General features: G+C 45.7%; 1 protein-coding gene across 1 annotated transcript in view; it reads right to left on the bottom strand.

The window, feature by feature from the left end:
- LOC115359332 (NACHT, LRR and PYD domains-containing protein 14-like) overlaps positions 1 to 14,787 on the bottom strand; it is a gene marked incomplete at its 3' end in the record, with an annotated part of 845,616 nt that overhangs the window by 202,307 nt on the left and 628,522 nt on the right. The gene's annotated exons all lie outside the window — the stretch shown is intronic.

The following is a 14,787-nucleotide window of genomic DNA, read 5'->3' as shown; positions in this document are numbered from 1 at the left end:
TCATGCTTTTATTTTGAAGCTGAAGTTCGTGAATTCCCACTTTTTTCCTGCTTTTCCTCCTGAAAACAGCAGCAGGTCATTTGACTCTCTGGAAAAACATCCCCTTTCATCAGGTTACGTGACTGTCAATCATGAACTTTAACGATGTAATTAAGCAATAATATCACATGCTGCTAGCACATCAGGCTGGACAGTTATTATTATTTTCAGTGTAAGCTGGTATGCTAACTAGCTAGCAGCACTCAGCTATCCAGCTCACGTTCTTCCTGCCTGGTTCAAATTTCCAACATATTCAGAAAAATAAAACAATGATTCATTACTGGAGAAAAAAATGTCCCAGGTGCTGTCTTGGTTTTAAAGTTTTGGGTTAAATCCCCTTTTTCCCGACTTCCCGACAGACTGGGACCAGATGTTGGACACCGTAGACTCCCATAGACTTCAAGTCTTTATGCTAAGCTAACAGGAAATGCTAACCACAGCAGCTGAACCACTGGACGTCCAGAGGTGGACATGGTGTCCAACATCTGGCCTCAGTCTGTCGGGAAGTCGGGGAAAAGGGGATTTTGCCCAAAACGTTGGATCTTCTGTTGGAGTTTACAGGAGTTCAGGAGCCTCTGTGCCCGTTTGCCGGGAAGTTTTTAGAAAAGCTGGTGGATGGAAGCTAAAATACTTTGGCACTAAAGTTAAAAAAATCATGGAGGTTTTCATTTGATAACACTGACATGAAGAGTTCATGTGGGAATCATCACTTACTCATTCTTGAGGAAAAATAAGAAAACAAAAGAATGGAGTTCACCATTCATTCATTCACTCACTCATTCATTCATTCATTCAGTCTGGAGGATCCAGAATGTAAAAACTGTCCTGTGTATCTCAGCAGGGTCTGAGGCCGCCTGCTGTCCCGTCCCGGGGAGCTGAGCTCAGTTTGTTGTGAGGAGCATCGCTCTGTCCTGAGTGGTGGCTTTCTGACTGTGGAAGGAAACCTTCACTGTACTTCACAATATCACAGAGAGGGGATTTACACTTATTTTACTGATCATGTGATCACATTCTCACTTAAAGGAACACGTCAATATTTTGGGTTAAATCCCCTTTTCCCAACTTCCTCAGACTGAGACCAGATGTTGGACACCTCTGGACGTCCAGGGGTGAAAATGGTGTCCAACATCTGGTCTCAGTCTGAGGAAGTCCCAGACAGAGGTTTTGCCCAAAACATCGGAGTATCCCTTTAAGAGCAGGACATTCTTGGCCCCGCCTCTCTGTGTGTCCTTTAAATGTCCAGTGAAGGCAGCTACATGTGAAGAACCTGACCAGCAGCTTCCACTGGTTTTCCCAGCCGACCTCTCCGAGCAGAGGCAGAGCTTTGAGGTGAAGGTTGTTCCCCTGGTGGCAGACACAGAGGTGCAGTCCACAGCTGCAGGTGAGGCAGCGTCTGTGTGACGGCAGGTGGAGGCAGAACATAGACCCCGCGTCGTGGTTTGGGTTCGCTTTTTTTGAACGGCTCCAAACGACGCTGGTGCCTTTTCTAACGACACTAGAACAAAACCAGAGCAGAACCAAAGAGCAGAGGACCTCTGTTCCTCCTGTCCCACCTGAGCTCGTCTGAATCTTCACGGCCAAGACCGGAAAGACCACAGAACCAGAGCGGAGTAGAACCGTCATCGCTCCGGGTGCACGACAACATGCTGATCGTAGTTTAACCCAGCTGCTCAGCATCGTCACAAACGCCTTTTACTGGACAGAGCTCCTTAAATACGACACACAGGCAGAACCAGGCTAACGACTCCCATAGGCTTCAAGTCTTTATGCTAAGCTAACAGGAAATGCTACCCGTAGGAGCTGAACCAAGAAGCTAGCCCGTTACCATGGCAACAATACACATAAAAAAATGGCCACCACTCCGACCGTCCTGGCGTGTTGATTTGAACGGGACAGACGGTTGTGCTCCATTGGAGTTCAGTGGTAAAGGCTGTCCCACTGCTTTGAACGGGACAGGCTGAGGTGCAGACGGCTCACTGAAGCACTAAATTTACTCAGATTACTCTGCTGAATAACCACTACTGATGAACATGTAACCACGGCGACCGTCCTGCCCACTGCTGGGAAGACTGTTGCCCTCTGACAAAAAAAAAAAAAAAAAAAGAGAGAGAGAGAGACAGACGGTCCGTTTGGATTATTTTTGGATTATTTTTTTGATCATTGATCGCTGACGTGTCTGACAGAATTGGAGAATGACGATAATGACAGCAATAACAAATGAATGTTCTCATCCAGAAGTGTACTTATTGCTGTGGCTGCAGTGTTTTCACACACACACACACACACACACACACACACACACACTGCACCGGCAGCACGTCTGAAGACTTCACATGGATTTAGCCGGGGCTCAAACACATGGATTCAGTTTGTTTTTCTTTTCTTTCCCTGTTAAAGTCGTCATGTGACACGTGTGTGACAACCGCTTTGGAAATTGCCTTTTTTTTTTTTTTGTGGGATGGAATAATTGTTTAAAAAAAAAAAAAAAAAAAAAAAACCTGTAACATGTGCTGGTTGTAAAAAACCTCTGACATCTGGTTGTTGCGCAACCATGTTAAGTTTTATATTTGTACAAAAAAAAAAAAAAGACTTATTTTAACAACTTTGAATTTTATACAGAGGGCTATTCTCATATTCCACTCTGCCAGAGAATTAACAGTTTTGTACATAATACTGTAAAATGAAATTGTGGCCCAGATATAAGGATGTACAATAATTATTTTGTTATTGCAGTAGATGTTTTACTAAATACAGAGATATTGTTGAAGACTGCTCCGTATGATTCACATCTCATTCCTGCTTTAATCTGCTCAGAGGAGACGCCTCCACAGTTTGAAATCCTACTTTGACATTTGTGACACTTTAAAAAAAATAAATCTCATTTGTTTTTCATGGAGCTGAAAAGCAGCTGGCTAGCACTGTTAGCATTCCCCCCCAAACCATCAGCGTCCAGTCGGCGCCACCTGCTGCTGTCAGCGAGGAGCTGCAGCGTGGAGACTGATGCTCACAGCTGCTGAGCCACTAGAGGGCGCAGCAGCCACCTGCTGACCCAAACCTGAAGCCACAGACGTTCAAACCACAGACACAGAAGGAAAGCTCGATACGTCAAACCACTTACCAACACTATGACATGTTGTTATGATACAGAATTTCTGATTAAATAAAAAAATCTAAAATTGTATACAAAATAGGCTACTTTTTTACCCAGATAAGAGTAAAATATACTTGATACTTCATTATATTAACAATCAAATCTTTCAAACTAAAACCTTATCATCCAGATATATAGCTTATATTAAAAATATAATTAGTTTACAGCTTTTAAATATATAATTTACTTACATTCTGTATATATAAACGCACACACAGTGGTGGAAGCAGTCAGCTGTTTTATTTCAATGTACAACCCCCCCCCCCCCCCCCCCCCCCCCCCCCCAAAAAAAAGTATGAATTCTTGACCAAAAGGATCATTGTTAACCAAAAATGTCCATTTTTTTTCTTTTTTTTCAGAACCTTTCGTTTCAAGGAAGAGTTATAATAAATGGGGAAACCTGTTTTAAACCATTTTAAACAGTGGTCATTGCTATAGAGTGAGGATTCAGTATTTTGAGTATCAGTTTCTTCTGAAACAAATATTAAAATAAATATCTCACAAAGGAGAGAGGATAAAATTCAATAAAATAATGAATATAATTTTTCAAAAATAGTAAAAAATGGAACAGGAAATATTTTAATAATGAATATTGAAGCTGATAGTGTCTTTTCAGGGTGCACTGTTCTGATTGGATAAGAGATCTGTATCCAATCAGAACACGTACCCCAAAAATACACTTTACCAGCTTCAATTAAAAACCATCTCCAATTCAATGTTTTAAAATTTTTTTGTAATTTTATATATATATATATGATTTTATTGAATTTGATCTTGTATTACATTGACATTGATTTAGTTGCCTGGTTTCAGTATTCCTCCGGTGTGTACAGCCACACGCTGCTCAGTGTGCTGGCAGGACTGAAGAGGTTTCCCACTGCTGGAAAAGATATACTTTACAAATTTCAAAATTATTTTCCTTTGATCTGACAGCACAAAAAACTTGTGGAGATGTCTGCCATGTTTACAAAAAATAATAAAAAAAAAAAAGAAAAAGAAAAAGAGGGAAATTGAGCAAGTAAGGAGCACAAACCTGTAACCCTGTTCACCTGCAGGGGGTGGAGTCAGGAATCTGCCCCCACGAGCCGAGCTGTGCTTCAGACTGTCAAGGTGAGCTCCTCTTATTGAAAACAACGCTGCACACACACACACACACACACACACACACACACACACACACACACACACACACACACACACACAGTCCACATGGGTTTGAGCTGGCAGCGCCCCCTGCTGTTGAACTGTGTTGAAGCCATAATAACCACTACATGACAGCGTGTTGGAGCGCTGTGCCGCCCTGCAGGACGACAGGCTGACGAGTGCTGCTGACAGGCCGCAGGTTTCTGAGCTGCAGAGGGAGGACGGCCACGTGGCCACGCCCACTGCCGCCGCCGCCCCCTCAGCTCAGGCTCTGCTGATGCGGCCTTCCTCGCCTCCCTGGGTTTGGCTCAGCGGACGCTCACAGCTGACCTTTCATGTGTTTTCATGTCATTAAACAGCTTCAGCAGCAGCTGTTTCCTCTGCTCGTCACTCATTTGTTGTTTTCATTCAAACTGGGAGCTTTTACGTTTCGTGAAGCAGGACCAAGCCAATGCCCTTATTGTTGATGGTTTTTTTTTATCATAATAATTATTATTTTTAGCTCCACCATGTTTCATATTCACACACAGCAAAGTTTCCCATTCAGTGAAGCCGTGCAAATCCTTCACACTGTCTGTTTTCTGAGTCACAGCTCCTCAAAGTTCATACGGGTCGCTCCAAATTTCCTGCTTTTTTATTCACGTGTTTTTTTTTCTGGTGTTTTTGAGCCTCATAACTTCATTCCTGACAGAGGAAGCCACATGAGATGTTCAGGGCTGAAAAACAAACGTGAGCTCTGTTCAAAACTGCAGCCGAGTCAGTTTTACATCCATCCTCGGCGTCACAATCCTAAACCAAAATCTGGTTTTCAAAATTATTTTTCCTGTAACTGACTTTGAGCGTCAGTATGTTGGAAAAATGAAAGTTTGAGCAGTAAAACTGGAGCAGTTAAATGTCTGTGACTCAGGAACAGAAACCAGCGCTGCTGTCCTGGAGGTGTCATATGTTTTCTGATAATTCATCAGAGAAAACTGGAAAAAGTGCATTTTGGGAAAACTCTCAAGGGTCCTATCAGCCTGTGGGACAGGGGGCTGCTCAGATGAAGGCTCTCAGTTTGAGCCACAGTTTGAGACCAGGCTCATGTTCCAGCCACAATTCCTTCTGTGTCCAAGTTATTTTCTGAAACAGGCATATTGTGACTCAGGAAATGTAAAACTGGAGATTCTATGAAGTCTTGACAGGAAGTAGAGCCATGATGCTGCTCAGTGAGTGAACCCTGTACACACTGTACCTGCATACAACATGTACCTGTGCAGTTTGCAGGTTTTACCTCCCACCTCCTTTTATTATTTGCAATCAGTCAGTTAATGCTATTAGGCAGCCAGGCTGACACACACACACACACACACACACACACACACACACACACACACACACACTGGGGCGATCGATGGCCTGACGGGAGCAAACGTCGACAGTAAAAACTCCGTCTGTAGTCACGTCTCCCTGCAATATTTTGTTGGAGAGGTGGCTTGGTGTGGGCTCTATTTTCAGCAGCGCAGATGCAACTGAATGATCCCAGAAGTATTACAGGAATAATACAGGAATATTATAGGAATATTACAGGAATATCATAGAAATACCACAGGCAGCAGGGCTCTCTCTCTCTCTTAACCACACACATTACACACTAACCTATTCTTAAAAGGCTAGTCTTACAAGAAGGGGCAAGAAAATGTCTTTTTTTATTATTATTATTTGGGGGGAAAGGGAGGGAAATGTGTTTTTGCTTTTCTTGAGGAAGCCGTTGGCGTGGCTGATGTTGTGGGCAGGGAGAGGAGGCAGGGAGCCGCCAGGACGCTTTAAATCACTGTTTCCTTGCGTCTTTGCTGCTCAAAAACCTGACAAGCCGCCTTCTTTTGAGGCCTCTTGCAGATTTCCTTTTTCCTGAGGAAGCGATCGAACTGGAACTCAACCTCATCCCAGTATTCCTCAGTGTCATAGACGAACCAGTCGAAGTCGGGATCGTCCCATTCTGCCAGGTGGAACTCCTCCTCTGCCGGCTGTGTGTCTCCACTTTTGACACTTCCATCTTCTCCTGTCCTCCTTGTCCTTCTAGGAGTCAGGAAGTTGATGAATCGTGTCCATAATGAAGGCTTCTTGGGTTTTTTCTTCTTCTTCCCCATCTTCTCCTCTCTCTCCTGCTCCTCCTGCTCGGGGGCTGGCTCCTTCACCGTCTCCTCCTCCTCCTCTGTGTTGAGGATTTTTTGTGGAGGGCAGGCTGCCAGCTCCTCTAGCAGGGGTGTCTTCTCCTCCTCTGCTTTGAGGACTGTGTCCAGATACTCGATGGTCAAGTCCTGGAGGAGCTCTGTGTCCCTGTTGATGGAAGCTGCCTCCTGCGGCTGCTGGCTCCTGTTTCTGTTGAAGTCAGTCAGCTCCTTCACCTTCTGCTTCAGCGCTGCATTCTCTTGTTGGGCAGCTTCCACCTCTGCGTTGAGGAGGTTTGCTGGAGGATGGCCTGCCAGCTCCTCTTGCAGGGCGGTCTTCTCGTCCTCTGCTTCCAGGTACTTGATAGCGAAGTCCTCGAGGAGCTGTTCTGTGCTGTTGTTGAAGTCAGTCAGCTCCTTCACCTTCTGCTTCAGCGCTGCATTCTCTTGTTGGGCAGCTTCCACCTCTGCGTTGAGGAGGTTTGCTGGAGGATGGCCAGCCAGCTCCTCTTGCAGGGCGGTCTTCTCGTCCTCTGCTTCCAGGTACTTGATAGTGAAGTCCTCGAGGAGCTGTTCTGTGCTGTTGTTGAAGTCAGTCAGCTCCTTCACCTTCTGCTGCAGCGCCGCATTCTCCTGCTGGACAGCCTTGATGGTTTTGTCTTTTTCATCGATCAGCTGTTTGAGGTCCAGCATTTTTTCTCCGAGGCTCTTCTTCTCCACCTCGGAGATTTTTAGCTTTTCTTTAATTTTCTCCAGTTCTTGACAGAGAGCTTCCTTCTCTGCCTCACTGGTCTGGAGCTTCTCCAGTGGCTCACAGTGGCTCTCTGGCTGTGGACGGAGGTGTTTCTCCTCCATCTCACCAGCCTCTGGAGTCTGGATGCTCTGGATGCAGATCTGAAGGCGGTCCTCTGTCTCTGTCTTAGAGGTGCAGAGCTGCTGAGCCTCCTCCAGCTGCTGTGTGCGCATGGCACTCTTTTCCTTGAGAGTCAACTGCATCAGCAGACCTTTGATGTCCATCAGGTCTTCATGCAGTTGTCTGCTCTGCTGGGCGCTCTGTTCCTGCAGAATGTTTTTAACCTCCATCATTTGTCGATGCAGGTTTTCATTCTGCAGGTCCACCAGCTGTTGTCTCAGTGTCTCCAGCTGGTGGCCAAAGGCCTGGCAGAGTTCTCCTGTCAGTTGCTCCATGGTTGAGGTTCCACCTTCTGTGGGGATTTGGACGCCTGGCAGTTGGGGGTAAATGTTCACACAAACATTTACATGCCTGTCACTGGGCTGGCCTCTCTTATATTTCCTCTGCTGTAGCCCACCACGTCATATGACACTGGTGATGATGTCAGACCCCCTCGCGGCCCACGCGCTGCGGCGATGAGGGGGTCTGTGACGTTACAGTTTCCTGCCAAAAGGCTTCGCCGAGGTGCGCTCAAAGGTCGCCATCTGAAACCAGGTCTGCTGTCAGCGCAGGCTGAGCGCAGCCGGTGTAGTGGAAGTTTGGCTGACTGGCGCGCAGTGCACACATGTCACCAACACCTCGCAGGCAGGTGTCCAGAATGTCAGGCACATTAACAATGTAATAAATAGCCACAAAAACCACTACTGAATGTTCCACGGACGCACTTTTGTTTTTCTCTTTCTCGTCATTTGCAGTGAATCAAATCAAATTGCCAGCGCCTCGTGAGTGTGTGTGTGTGTGTGTGTGTGTGTGTGTGTGTGTGTGTGTGTGTGTGTGTGTGTGTGTGTGTGTGTGTGTGTGTGTGTGCTGTGGCTGAGAGAGAGAAGAGGAAGCGGCTCTCCTCGCGTCTGTTCGGCTTCATGTTTCAGCACCACGGACAGAGAGCGGAGCGCTGATCAGCAGCAGCCGTTTGTTTCCGCTTCACACACACACACACACACACACACACACACACACACACACACACACACACACACAATCCCCAGCCGGCAAACTAAAAGTACCTGATGCAGGCCTGATGTGTAGCTTGGGAGCGGTGAGGCCCTAAACAAAATGGCCGCTTCACTCTAGAAGAGCCAGAAAATAAAATATGGTACCTTATGTGAGAGTTGCGGGTCCAATCTCAATGTAAACGATGTCTCTGACAAAGGTAAGTTGACGCAGCGGAGTCCTCAAAGCGGCAAGGTCCGTGGAGCGGCAGGTGATGCCGGTCGGCGGAGCCAGGAGCTAGTGATGACGGTCGGCAAACCCCGGCGACAGGTGACGGCGGGCGGCGGGGCCAGGAGACAGGCGACAGGCGACGGCGGAGCCAGGAGCGGGTGATGAGGGACGGCAACACACGGCAACAACGCCAAATCCTTCAAGGTTTCCAGATCAGGAACAACGGGGAAAACAACTCTCTGATGTGCGCTGGGCTAGCTGCAACTAGGGTGGCCATACGTCCGGATTTAGGCCGGACAGTCCGGAATTTGAATGCCTTGTCCGGCGTCCGGCGCAGCCTTAAGCCGGACGCTTATTTGTCCTCCTTTTTGGAGTTGCACTTGAACGCAATGCTGCATATCGTTCGTTCAATGGTGTAAGACTTTCGGTTTAAATAAAGATTGGTTAAAATCGGTGTCACTCAATTCTCTGATTTCTCATTGGTTGAAAATGTAAACAAGCCGCCCCTGTTCCCATGTGCTAGCTGTGTCGTCTCATCTCGTTAACTGAACGTTAACATGCCGAAAAGACGGACCTCATTCAATGCCGAATGGTCAAAAGAGCACACGTTTGTCAGCAAAAGTAGGAAAGACAATTTGCATGCGTATTGCACATTTTGTCGCTGTGATGTGGACGTCAGCACACAAGGAAAGGCGGCCATTGAAAGGCATGCTAGCACGGAGAAACATCTAAGCAACAGACGGGCCGCAGGCACCTCCTCCCTCCGGTTGTTTATTCGGGAAGCAACGTCATCGCCTGAAGATGACAAAATATCCGCTGCAGAACTTTGTAAAGTTTATCATGCAGTCAAGCATCACCAGTCATACAGGAGTGTAGACTGTGGAATTAAAGTTGACCGAGAGATCTTCAGTGACTCATCTACAGCCCAAGGGATTACTTGTGGAAAAACAAAAGCTAAGGCTTTGTGTGAGAACGTCCTAGCGCCCTACTCTGTACAAACACATACAGATTACATCAAAGAAAACAATCTGCCTTTTTCTGTGGCAACCGATGCATCAAACAAAGGTACAACCAAGTGTTTTCCAATTGTACTGAGATATTTGAACTTTGAGGAAGGCGTGCAGCATGCACTGTTGGATTTTTACAGTGACAGCAACGAAACGTCAGAGGCCATAACAAACCAGCTGCTGGCTAAACTGGAAAAGTCTGGTCTAGATGTGCAAAACATGTCTGCTTATGCAGCAGACAATGCCAGCGTCAACTATGGAAAACACAACAGTGTTTATCAGAAGCTGAAACTGACACAAAAGGATGTGTTACCTGCAAACTGTTTAGCCCATATTCTCCACAATGCAACACGATATGCAGCAGGCAGACAGGATTTTGATGTTGAAAATGCTGTACTCAAGGTTTACAGCCACTTTAGCGTGTCAGCAAGCAGAACAGCACAACTGAAGGAATTCTGTGAGTTTGTGGAAGCAGAAGAATGCAATCTGCTGCGGCACATTGTGACAAGATGGTTGTCCCTGCTTCCATCTATTGATAGAATGCTGAAGTACTGGAAGCCCCTGACCAGCTACTTTCAGAGTCAAGGTGAAGAGCAATGCGGCAAGATTTTGTGGAAATGCTTTAGAGAGGAAAACACCAAAGTATCTGAGACATATTTCCTTTTCCTCAGTCACATCCTGAAACTGTTCTCAGACACCATCGAAGCACTTGAGGCCAAATCGTTCAGTATAACATCTGTGTTTAAGGTAATGACTGAACTGAAACAGAAACTTGAGAGAAGATTGAAGGACAGGTTCTTTGGCTTCGTTGTGAACAGCAAGCTCAAGCAGCTATCCCCTAACCAGGCAAAGAAATGTGAGATGGATTTCCTTGGTTTCTATGAAAGAGCCAAGGAATACATAAGTGAAAGATATGACTTCTCTGAGAAGAGCTTTCATTGCAAAGTGGGAAAGCTTGGCCTCACAACTGCTGTGTCATATGAGGAATACAGTGATGCTGTCCAGGCCTGCAATCTGAAAGACATTGATATGGATGGACTGTATGAGGAATATGCCATAGTGGAAGCTTCCCTCAGCTCTCCGGAAATGGAAGGTTGCCACAGTGAGGAGCGGTATCTGAAACTGTTTTCCAAAGCAGATGTACCACTTGTGAATCTCAGGAAGGTCAGCGCCTACATTTTCTCCATCCCATGCAGCAACGCACACACAGAACGAGTCTTCTCAATGATGGCATCTGCATGGAGAAACGAGAGGAATCGTCTGGATGTGGACAGCGTTAAGGCAGAGCTCCAAGTTTGTGTCAACTTCACCTTTCCCTGCACAAGCATGTACCAGAAGTTCCTTGGAAACAAAAAACTCTTGGATGCAGCCAGAAAAGGGCAGAAGTATTGCAGATAGAGAGTCGGTTATTTGGTGAGTACAATATTATCATCTTTTGTTTGTTTGTTGTGTACTATATTTAATTAAACAAATATACACTTAGCGCTTCTGCCAAATTGATTGTAATGTAGCATTTTGATTTTATGCATGGGCTTTATGAAATGAATATGTACTAGGTTTAAAACAATACAGATTTTTGAAGGGTGATTACAGTATTTTGGCTATGTTTTATGTGGACTACCCTCTGCAGGAGATGAAAAGACCCATAGCCAGTGGAGGCTTGGCTATGATGACCCTGGAGGTGCTGTTGTCTCCTGAGCTGCTGCAGCAGGTGAAGGTGGATTTTGCTGAGGGCTGAGGCCATATTGATGAACAGGATACTGAGGACAGGGACTTAAATCAGTTAAAATACAGGTGGACTGCCGCACACACACATACATAAACACAAATACACTGCAGACATGTCCCCAAAGGACTGAATCACTGTGGAATACAGTGGAATACACTGTGGACTTTTAAGTTCAATATTCACCTGTTACACTGTGTTTTTTTCTCACTGTCTTTTATTGTTTACATAAAAAAAGTTTTATATGCTTGTTAAGAACTGGAATGTGTATTTTTGGCATTCATTTATTCATTTATTTTTATGTTAATTTGCACATTTAAGGCCATAAATATTCTGGTTTGTGGCACTGCACTTTACAAGACAGGTGCACATAAAACAAGTTTTTTTTATTTGTTAAGAACTGAAATGTGCATTTTGTGCATTTATTTATTTATTTTTATGTAAATTGAATTTGCGCATTTAAGGCCATAAATGTTCTGCTTTGTGGCACTGCACTTTGCAAGACAGATGTATTGAATAAATACAACAAATACTGTGAACAAATACTTTTCGCCTTCTCAGGAATATTTTTTTCTCTTCTGTTACACATGCATCATAATATGTATTCCCCCCCCCCCCCCCCCCCCCCCCCCCCGGGAAGTGTCCTCCTTTTTGGTGTTGTGGAAATGGCCACCCTAGCTGCAACATGAGTCCAGTCAGTGTGCTAGCACTGCTGCTGCACACAGCTATATGTGCTAACACGAGCTATCTTGCTACGCAACAAATAAAGTCTCTCACTTCCGAGCAAAAAGTGTCTTTTTTAGTCCACTGAAGATGTGTAGGTTATGTTTCAGCAACAGACTGTCGGATAGAGAGTCTTTAAAAACATACAACTACGCACATATGCTAAATACATCCACTTGCCGTAACTTTTTTGTCACAGTCCATTTTCACTCGTGTTCGCCATTTTTCCAACCTCCTTCTTCTCCAACCTTACCAACGCCAGCTCCCGCCCCCACAGCCAATCACAAAACAGAATGAATGACACCAACCTCAAACATCCAACCAAATGTGAGAAAACAAAACGAAAGGTTCTCACTACATATCCGCCAACAATACATACTAATAAAGATAAGGTTTTTTTTTTTTTATGTTTAGCTTGCATTGTACATATTAACATCAAACAAAAACATTAATTTTCTTTACCAACACATTTATATTTTAAACACTATAACCATTATATTAAAAGTAATAATTATTGAAGGCAAATTAAATTGCCTGGGGCTACACACCTTATTGTCTCCTTGCTTTGTGACGGCCTCCTGCCTAGCAGGGCCTGCTGGGTGTGTTTCTCCCTGTTGTTGTTGTGTGTGTGTCTCCTGTGTTGCAGGTTGCTGGTGGGCGGAGATCATTAACCTATCAGGGAGCACCTGATCAGCCTCCCAGGGTTTAAAAGGCCCCCTCTCATTCCCTCTCTCTCCCTCTCATCCACCCTGATGGCACCATGACTTTTGTTTGGTTGGTGTTGGCCTGGTTTAGTTTTGTTCTTTCATACAACACCACTCACCATTTTCCACTCATCCACCTGCAGACACACTGACATTACAGATTTACACACCTCATAATACACCTAATAAATCTTTAATTCTTTACGTTAAACACTGTGTTCAGCGCTTTTTGTCACGGCTCACAAGCCAGGTCGTGACATCTTTGTTAAGTCCTGGTAGGGCTGGGCGATATGGACCAAAAGTCATATCCCGATATATTTTGGCTGCATATCGATATACGATATATATCCCGATATTTTTTTCCTTAAAGTGAGAGCAAATGTTCAGTCACAGTCAAAGCCAAATATGACATGGCGGGGCTGGAGCTTTTTCGGGTTGTGGATGGCTTGTGGCTGGGGCTTCTGCAGTGTTCCTGGTAGTATCTGGGGGGCAGGAGCTGCTACAGGAACGTCCTCTGGCTCGGCCCTCTCACCTGCCGTGTCTCCACTGAGAGGCCGAGTGAGAGGACGTTCCTGTAAAGTTACCGGGCGGCTGAGCGACCATGACCGGGGCATCAAAATGCGTGTTGTTAAAAAAGCCTGTTGTTAGCGTTAGCTACCGTTAGATAGCACGTTAGCGTTAGCTTGGTAGTGTTGGCCGTGTTGCTAGGACTAGCGCCCGGCTGTTTGCTTTCTGTTGACAGCACATCGCGCCGAGAGTAAATCCAGTCAGCACCAAGTAAACCCCAAGCCCCACCCAGGAGTTTTTTGGGGCTGCTCAGAGTCCCTACCCCGAGGCAGGGCCGTTTTTAGCCCCTGTAAAAGTTCAGGAACTCTCTCCTTCGGGGTAGTTCCTGCAGTGGAGACACGCGACAACGGCCACCAGGGTTGCCAGGTCTGTGAGACAAAAGCAGCCAAACAGCAACTCAAAACCAGCCCCAAACCCGCCCAACCTGGTATATAAAGAGCCCAAAAATCAGCCCAATACCAGAACTCAAAATATGCCCATAAAAATCCATATATGTTGCTTTTAAAGTCCAACAGCATTGCTATAATTGCAAAATGCACTGTAATATCTATAAAATAACAAACATCAAAGGCAATTTCCCAGGCAAAGGCAATTGAAAATCATTTCAGCTCACTTAAACTGCTGGCTGTCTCCAACATAAAAAAGAACGGGAAAAACTCCATGAACTTGAACTATTTACAGCGCTGTCCAGTTTCTTTTTAGACATGTTGAGATCCCTCGCCCTGGCCCCTGTCATACAGAACTGGACTGAACAAGGCCAGCATCTCTGGTGGGCTCAAACTCATGGCAGCAGATTTCATTAGTCATTCAAAATATGAATCTTTATTCATAGGCATTATTCATCATCTGTATGCCACAGGTCTGCCCAAGCCCAACCCGCGGACAAAATTTGTTACCCGCGGCAACACTTAAAAAGTAGCCCAATTTGGCGGAAAAAACGCGGACTTGGCAACCCTGACGGCCACGGCCCCATGAAATTACTCCGAGAGTGCCGGAGTGTTTGTTCCCCCCCCCGCCCCTCCTCTGTCGTGCACAGAGCGCGCGGAGCAGTGCAGAGTAGAGTTCTCATATTCTGCCCGAACCCGACCCGACCCGGCCCGACCCGACATTTTCGGGTCGGGTCGGGCCTAAAATTTACGTGAATTGGGCGGGTCGGGTCGGGCTTCGGGTTCTGTGGGGGATTTTTTTTTTTTTTTTTAAATAAAAAAATAGAATTATGTGTTGTGTTATTGATTATGACGTTTCATTTTTATGTGACTGGTGGAGAGAGTGAGAGACTGGATTGGATTTGGAGGCTAAACTTTCAGTGACAGACAGACAACCAGCTGTGCGAGTGCAGCGCAAACAAGTGAGAGAGAGTTGCAGCAGCATCCCGCTGTGCTGGCAGACTCGGCAGCAGGGACGGTTTCTGCTATGGGCAGTGCAACTGCCCAGGGCGCAATCTACTTGGGGGCGCATGAGAAAAAA

The sequence above is a fragment of the Myripristis murdjan genome, chromosome 5 (genome assembly GCF_902150065.1).
Source record: "Myripristis murdjan chromosome 5, fMyrMur1.1, whole genome shotgun sequence".
NCBI classification, from domain to species: Eukaryota; Metazoa; Chordata; class Actinopteri; order Holocentriformes; family Holocentridae; genus Myripristis; species Myripristis murdjan.
Note: the sequence above shows the minus strand (reverse complement) of the source record. Positions and strands in the feature narration are given on the sequence as shown.